Raw genomic sequence first — 8682 nt, 5'->3', positions numbered from 1 at the left:
TTCATTCTATTTTCTAAAAGAAGGCTGCTGAACTCTAAATCTCAAAGGGGTTTTTCTTCTGTGTTCACAAGAATAAATGCCTGTCTAAAAAAATAATTAAGGTTGTCTATTACAGGTGTTTTATTAGATGATTCAGTGGTTTTTGAGAGTTTGATTATTTGAGATTCACTCTTTGTTTTAACTACTCAAGTTAGTTCCTCTGGCATGTTCTTTAATTTTCGAATTTATAAGATTTATTAATTTTTTTTTTAAATTTAAATTTTAAATTTTTAAATTTAGTTTTAAAGATATTGTGAGTAATTTAATTTTGGTTCATCTGTGATTGTGAGACGGTGGATTTTTACAATTTATTCATTTAATTATCTTACTACCGTTTTGATATTTCTATATTCAATTATTAGCTGAGCCCGAGCTGTTTATAATTGATGGCTAATTCTTATTTAAACAAGGTACAAAATGAAGTACAGAATAATCACAGATAAAAGCATACTTCCCAAGCACACACACATACACATACTCAAACAGAATTAGAATGATGTCAGTTTTTTTTTTTATTTTCAGAGTTGTACGTTTCCATTACGCACGCATGGAAACGTTTCCAATACACAGACATTCACACACACACACACACACACACACACACGAACAGGGACACGGACACGGACATGCATACACACACAAACATTCACATGCCTCCCTTTTTCATACACACATATACACATATACTCACACAGCGTTGAATGGTTGTTTTTGTTCTACTTAATTCGTCCCTTCCTTTCTCATTCATACGTTGAGAACAGAAAGTACATTTCCCGTTTTTCTTTCTCAAGTGGTTATTACATTCTATCGGTCTTTCAGTTATGGCTATTATTCTCTCAGCCTCTTCTTCAGTGTATTACAATTTTACCTCATCTCCCTTCATTGATACTACTATTCCTCTTACTAGGTTCTAAAAATGTACACGTAGAAGGCTATTTTGTAAACAAAAGATTTGCTTTTTTTATTTTTTTTATTTTCGTTTCATATTACAATATTATTAAGTTTAAAATAGGATAGTTATTCCTTTTTAGCGTATATATCGGTTTGTAGTTATTAATTTTTAATTTTTGATTAGATAACTCTATTATTTTTGTGGTTAATTTTTTGTTTCATTAAATTTTCCTGTTATTTCTAGATAATTATATATCGTGAATTATATTGTCAGCAAAATGCTAGAGTGGTTATATATATATATATATATATATATATATATATATATATATATATATATATATATATATATATATATATATATATATATATATATATATATATATATATATACCCACGCCAGCATCTCTTCAGTTACCGGACCATCGAACAAAATGCTATGAAAATGACCGTTAAACAAAGGGAAATTACTGTGTGATTGACCGTTATTAAGACAAAAGAGCTGTTAGAATGACCGCTAAGTAAGGGGAGGGAGTAAAGATAAGGGAGTAGAAATGTTCATAGTAATCGCGTAAGCGTGCATGTCCATACATACACATGCGCGCCCGCACACTCCGAAACTCGGAGTTTTTTCATGGCTACCGGATAATTGTCGCATATTATATTTATAGTTATATGTATATAACCTATTGAATTTTTGTTGCTTTTCTTCAAATATATATACATATATATATATATATATATATATATATATATATATATATATATATATATATATATATATATATATATATACCCACGCCAGCATCTCTTCAGTTACCGGACCATCGAACAAAATGCTATGAAAATGACCGTTAAACAAAGGGAAATTACTGTGTGATTGACCGTTATTAAGACAAAAGAGCTGTTAGAATGACCGCTAAGTAAGGGGAGGGAGTAAAGATAAGGGAGTAGAAATGTTCATAGTAATCGCGTAAGCGTGCATGTCCATACATACACATGCGCGCCCGCACACTCCGAAACTCGGAGTTTTTTCATGGCTACCGGATAATTGTCGCATATTATATTTATAGTTATATGTATATAACCTATTGAATTTTTGTTGCTTTTCTTCAAATATATATACATATATATATATATATATATATATATAAAATTTAAATTGTCTTCAAGAAAGGAAAGGCCAATGACGGCAGCTTTATCCAGCAGCTCACCAGACCGTCACTTTCGGGATGTACAGTGGTTTGTGGTGCAGTTCTCTCGGATTTTCATGCAAAATACACCTTACCGATCGATTACCAATGCCAAGTTCAGTGCAGTACCTCCCAGCAGAGCAATTTGGACGGCTGAGAGCTTGTCGTGGCGCCCCTACGATCTCTTATTCATTAGTGTAACTCGTGTACAAAGTGCATTCACCCAACGAAAGATTGCGAAACGGGTGGGAACAGCCTGAATTCGTTGAATATTGAGATGACGCCGAAACTTACGCTGAACGTTTGTGGCAGACTCCTTATTTTTCACGTAACAGTCGTAGGCAAACATGCGACGCTCAATCGTCCAGAGCGTCATAGCTTCATCTAAAACGGAACAAAATGCTAAGGCATCACGGTCTTAATGGTACCTGTCAGACATACGTTCCTCCATTCGCGGCTGAGTAATAACCATTTCAAAAACATCTGTCTTCTCTGCCACACCTGTCCACAGAAATTTAATAACACAAAGTCAAATTCTTCAGAGCACTCTTTATTCAAGCAGATAGTGAAATTTCATTATAGAACACACGAACAAATGAATATGGGGATTCTTCAAATTGCTTGTAAATGTTTAACAGTTCCATTACAAACTTCTAACATTCCCGAATAGTTTGTGTTATAAAAATGCATGTACCTACTTCATATATAAAAAGAACACTCCTAGTGTGTAGTTAAAAATTGAAGTGAGTCATTTAAAAATCTAAATACTATGTTGGATGATAGCTTTCTGACTTTGTTGAAGTATAGTTTTCAGGTACTGAATCTCATTTAATGTAAATGAGTAGGTTAAATTCCATCCCCTCATAATCAGTCATAACTCAAGTATGACTTTTACTTGAAAATAAATAGCGCTTATAAATCAATAGTCCACTCTGTAGTTTTCATTGGACTGGAGGTTTATAAGCTAACAGTTTTACGTATGTATTATAGACGACATCCAAACTAAATTTCATGCAACAATTTTTAATCAATAGATAGATGAGAAAATTAACACTTATTGTAAATTGGCTTCAGTCAGACAGAATTAAGTGCAATTGAGACAAGTAAACGTTTAAATAGCGTTTGTATTGTTAGTTTTACATGTTAAACTCAATGTGAAATCTCGTACACCATTTAGAGGAAAAACATCTATGCACATTATACATTACACACACACACACACACACACACACACACACACACACACACACACACATATACACACACACACACATACACACACACACACACAAACACACACACATTACTGGAGCCTGTGGAAATTCCACGGAACGAAAATGATTAAGAGAAACTATTTAAGAAAGAAAGGATGATTGTCATTTTTTATGTTGCTAAGTTATTTCGTTTCCAGTCACAATAATATAGCATATGATTAAAAAATTTCCCTCTCCTAAACACTTTATAGTTATCTATTTATCTCAACCCTCTCAACAAACGTTTTAACCATGTTATTCCATCTTCATGTCTTTAACCTTTCTCTCATTCTCTTCACCTTTCTATATAAGGGCATTATTATAAAATAAAGCCTCACGCTTAGAGGGACTTAATAAGTCAAAACTACCAAAATAAGCACATGTTTACCGATCGCGGGAATGCAACCTTCAAAGCTAACCCCCTAAAATCTTTTAACTTAACGGCAAACCACTGGTTTCATAATTAATACAGCAAAACTATGTAGTAAACTGCATCTTTTATTCATCAGTGCACGTATGGTCAAAACTTACAGGGAACATGCAGTTTAGCAATTCTAAATCAAATTACCCAATATATAATACATATAATTTAGATAAAAACCAACTATTAACAAATTCAACGATGAAAAATGTCAGTTAATATTATTTAATATTATTTTATATTTATTGATTTTTGGAATAGAGTTTTTGTGGTATATTCGTTTTTCTAGATGTTTTGAATAATATATCTCATCGATGAATTTGTTAATAGTTGTTTTTTCGGATCTAGTTCAAAACGGGGGCACCAGTATTCTCTTAACGAAACACTTTGAAATTTGGGACACTGGTAGAATGTGTCATATAAAACATCTTTTTCTCTTAGTCTTCTTAAGAAAAATTATTATATTGCAACTTATTTTATGTTAAAGTTGTTGTATTTCTGTAATTTCGACCAATGACTGACGTCCATTGAGCCGAATGGAGTAAGTGCTGACTACGTAAACAAACGATTCTCAAACGATTCTGACGGTGATAAAATTATTATTTCCGTGTTAAAAAATGGGTGAAGCATATTGGCAGTAGCTAATAAACCTTTCTATTATAGGCACAAGGCCTGGTTTTTGAGGGAAGGAGCAAGTCAATTAGGGTTAGGGTTAGGGTTAGGGTTAGGGAAAAGGAACACACATGTGTTGCCTCTCTACAAAATGTCAGAAGTAATGGAGATTAAATACGCTTTGCACCGCTTAGGAGTAACTGTAAACAGCTGAATACTTGTCAGTGATTGGTTGAAATTATCGAAATAAGACAATTTTTTTACATGAAATACAAAAATTTTTTTCTGTTCTATAACACAAAATAGATAAGTATACGAAGTTTGAAAGTCTTTCGGTACCAAAAACACTACATAAAACAAATGAAAACTGGTGCCCCCGTTTTGAACTAGATCCGTTTTTTCTCTAATGTACATATGTATATATATATATATATATATATATATATATATATATATATATATATATATATATATATATATATGTGTGTGTGTGTGTGTGTGTGTGTGTGTGTGTGTGTGTGTATACACTTGCTCACGTACACAGTAATTCCCGAGATGGCGGAGCTTATCCCTTGGTTCTGTTCTCGCCAATCCAATAATAACAATACAAAGTATGTAGCCTTTAAAACAGTTTTTTGTGCATTTACAGAGAATACCGGACTACCTTTCGCAGGATCTTGGTTTTAGGAATTGCTAATAAGTTAGGAATACCCAAATTATAAAATCAGTTATGCAATGATATGAAATTAGTTACCCGATAGTAAGTATTAAAATTATGTAGCCCCGATAAAAGGTGTTAATGCTTTCCCAGAGTATATAGAGCTTAGGAGGAAATACTAATAAGGCATGTATACTAAAATCGTGAAGCATGCTATGTAATAACAGGCTAATCAGATATGAGATAATAACAATTCAAAGTAAATAACTCTGTGCGTTCTCAGAGAATATTACCTTCAGTGGCGCTAGTGTTGGTCTATTTGTGAATAACACAAAAACCGGAATAAGTGGATCTATTGTTTAGGAAAATACTATTTACTTGTTTGAGTGTTCTGCTGTATAAACTGAGAATATAATTCTAACAGTTCAAATACTAAAAAATAATGTTATTCAATTTCACTTTTGCCAAATGACTTAGGAAAATGAATGGTGTACTTCCCTTGGCTACATATAAGGATCACTTGTAGGGGCGAATGGGTTATTATATATATATATATATATATATATATATATATATATATATATATATATATATATATATATATATATATATATATATATATTAAATAATACAGAATGGGACAAAAACACAGAACATCAAGACAGTTAGATGATACAAGAAAGGGACAAAACAACAGATGTCTTTCGACTACGGACGAATAAAATTATGCTGGCGTTTATGGAAATAAGGCCTTATAGCCGAGATACAAGATTTCACAGGCACAGGGAGGAATAACGATGTTGCATGCTCAACACCGCCCTCGTTGTGTGGTAATTAGCTTACAACGACACATTCTGGGTCCACTCCCACTGCGTGACAACATGGACATGTGTTTTCTGCTATAACCTCGGGCCGACCAAAACCGTGTGAGTAGATCTGATACAAAATGAAAGAAGCCCACCGTATATATATATATATATATATATATATATATATATATATATATATATATATAAATATATTCATCAAAATGTAGTTGTACCTGGATACACAGAGATATTTTTTATATACTAGATGTTATGCTTTGGTCCATATAAGTACCAAAGAAATTATTTAAAATGTCATAAGGAGGATATCTCAAAACAGCAGGCGTAATAATCGTTGATTCTCTACGACACCACTTTCATATTCTGAAGATGAGTTCATTAAAGGCTTGTGCACTTTCATACAACCCAATGCATTTCTATTTGTTGTAACGGAGAAATAATCTTGAATATATAATTCATAGATATCGCTCATCAGATTGTCTGTTTTACGCCAATAAATCTTATGTGAAATGTCGTACAATTCTTCAATTATGAAAATGTTTGCCATCATTCTTGATATTCAAATTCCAGCATTATTTGCGTAAACATTAATTCACTCCATCATTACTTTTGATTAAAGACCAAAGATTTCTTGTGCACCATCTTTAAAGAAATACTGAGCCAACATTAAATTTTCTGTTATTCCCCCTGAACGAACATAGCATTTCTCAGATAATATACTGGGTTTCCTGAGAAATATTTGGAAATAAATATTGTTGAACTTGTTACTCCATTGGTGTAAATAGCAAAGTGGTAAATAATATTGAAATTATAATCGATATAACAATCCCAATTTTTAAGAATATGGCATCCAGTCTTATGTAGTCGGAGATACAATTTCTCTTTTTCTTACTTTGAAGTTCCCCTTCAAGAGATTCAGATTTTACCATGGAAATTATTGAAATATCTGCAATGTTGTTACTTTGAGATTTGTTTTTCTTTCGGTCTGTCGATTTCTTTTCTCGGGATGACCGATTAACATACAACTTGCTTATAACCACCGATCCAAGTGTGACCATACCACTTAACATTGACAATAACATTAAATATAACATGAGAAGTGACGGATATTTCGAATTTTTCGGTGTATTCTTATCGATTTCAACAAGATACAAAACGTTTGATAAAAATATTGTCGTAGCTAGAGAAACTTTCTCTCCTGATTCAGGCGGCAGAACAAATACAAAAATGGTTAAAACAGTCATCATTACAGTCGGAATCAGCATAGCTATGATTCCTACTGTAGGTTTGCGTCGTAGATACATCACCGCAGATGCCTGACTGCCCGCATCATTTTCTTGAAATACCACTCCAAACATATTGATATCCCACTTGTAGTTTTCTGTAACATTTAGATTCTTGTAATACATTTTTTGTATTCTCGTTTGACGAATAGATTGTACAGCAACGCATATATGTATTTCGCACTTATGCTCATCAAATGGATACGTATAAGCGTTCACTTGGCAATAGGTCTCTATGTACTTAAGTGACCACATCTCGACAGTTCCATCATAATAAATCTTGGTTTCTTGATTGATATTCGTATCATCTGGTTCATTCACTGAATTACACATTATAAGAGATGGGGTCCATATTTCCTGTCTTGGTAAATTTATTTCTGTAATATTGTTATATTCTGATGGTTTCCAGATTAGATATGCGTCGGTCCAATATGACCCAATCATATACCGAGCCTTGAGTATGTTATTTACAAAGTCCAAATCATAGAGTGTATGAAGATCCAAATCAGTATATATATCGACAGAAGTAAACAAATCAATAACAGGTCTTATATCTTTTCTGTAATTCAACAGCAGGTTGTCTTTCAATCGTTTTTCATCCTCGTGCGTCGGATTAGATTTTACTATTAAAATAATCGAAGTCAAACTGAAAACAAAATATGTTATGGACATCATTATCAATTATATTTCAATGAGAGTTAACTATTAGTTTATCTCAACTCTTGTGATAACTGTTTCTATTAAATATCGATATGTTTTAATATTGTAATGTTTATATTAAATTTTGCGTAAATGAGCGTTATTCACTTTGTTATTGATGCAAGATGATATACTAGAAGTTATCTAGATAACGATAGAGCTGAATCATTCAACAGGAGCATAAAACCAACTTTAAATGCAGTATACAAACAATGAATTATCGTAAAATGCTCGGTATTTCTTTTCAAAAAGTGTTTTGCAATGTATAATACCTATATGAAAAATGTTCTGGTCAATTTATTCCTTTAAATTATAAGGTGTAAATGTGAAGGTAATTTGCCATCTGAAGAGTCAAAGTTGTTTAATTATTTCCATTTATATATTCCCTCGAATGTTGTTATATAAGTAGTTATTTTCTATTTCATATTTTTTAGATACAAGTACAAATATATATATATATATATATATATATCTATATCTGGTATTATAATTCCAGTCTCAAAACTGAACACAACATCAGACTGTCTTCTTTGATATAAATGAAGAAATGTTTTGATGCCATAAATATACAGGGTATCTCGGTGATTCAGCAACCTGAAAGAAACAAGTTCTAGAAAATGTCATATGTATCAATATTTTTTTAAAGTATCATGACAATAATGTTTCAACAATGCAAACAAGGATAATAATCCGATCTACTATAGACACAAGGTCAGGATTTTGTGGGGAGGGGGAAAATCGATCACATTGCACTGGTACTCAACTGGTACTTAACTTATCGACCCCGAAAGGATGAAAGGCATAGT

General features: G+C 32.2%; 1 pseudogene; it reads right to left on the bottom strand.

Moving 5' to 3' along the window:
- Positions 1 to 6155: 6155 nt before the first annotated feature.
- On the bottom strand, positions 6156 to 8259 carry LOC128249528 (chemotactile receptor for terpenes 1 pseudogene; annotated as a pseudogene).
- Between the last annotated feature and the right edge of the window lie 423 nt (positions 8260 to 8682).

The sequence above is a fragment of the Octopus bimaculoides genome, chromosome 15, assembly GCF_046866305.1.
Source record: "Octopus bimaculoides isolate indiv1 chromosome 15, ASM4686630v1, whole genome shotgun sequence".
NCBI lineage: Eukaryota > Metazoa > Mollusca > Cephalopoda > Octopoda > Octopodidae > Octopus > Octopus bimaculoides.
Note: the sequence above shows the minus strand (reverse complement) of the source record. Positions and strands in the feature narration are given on the sequence as shown.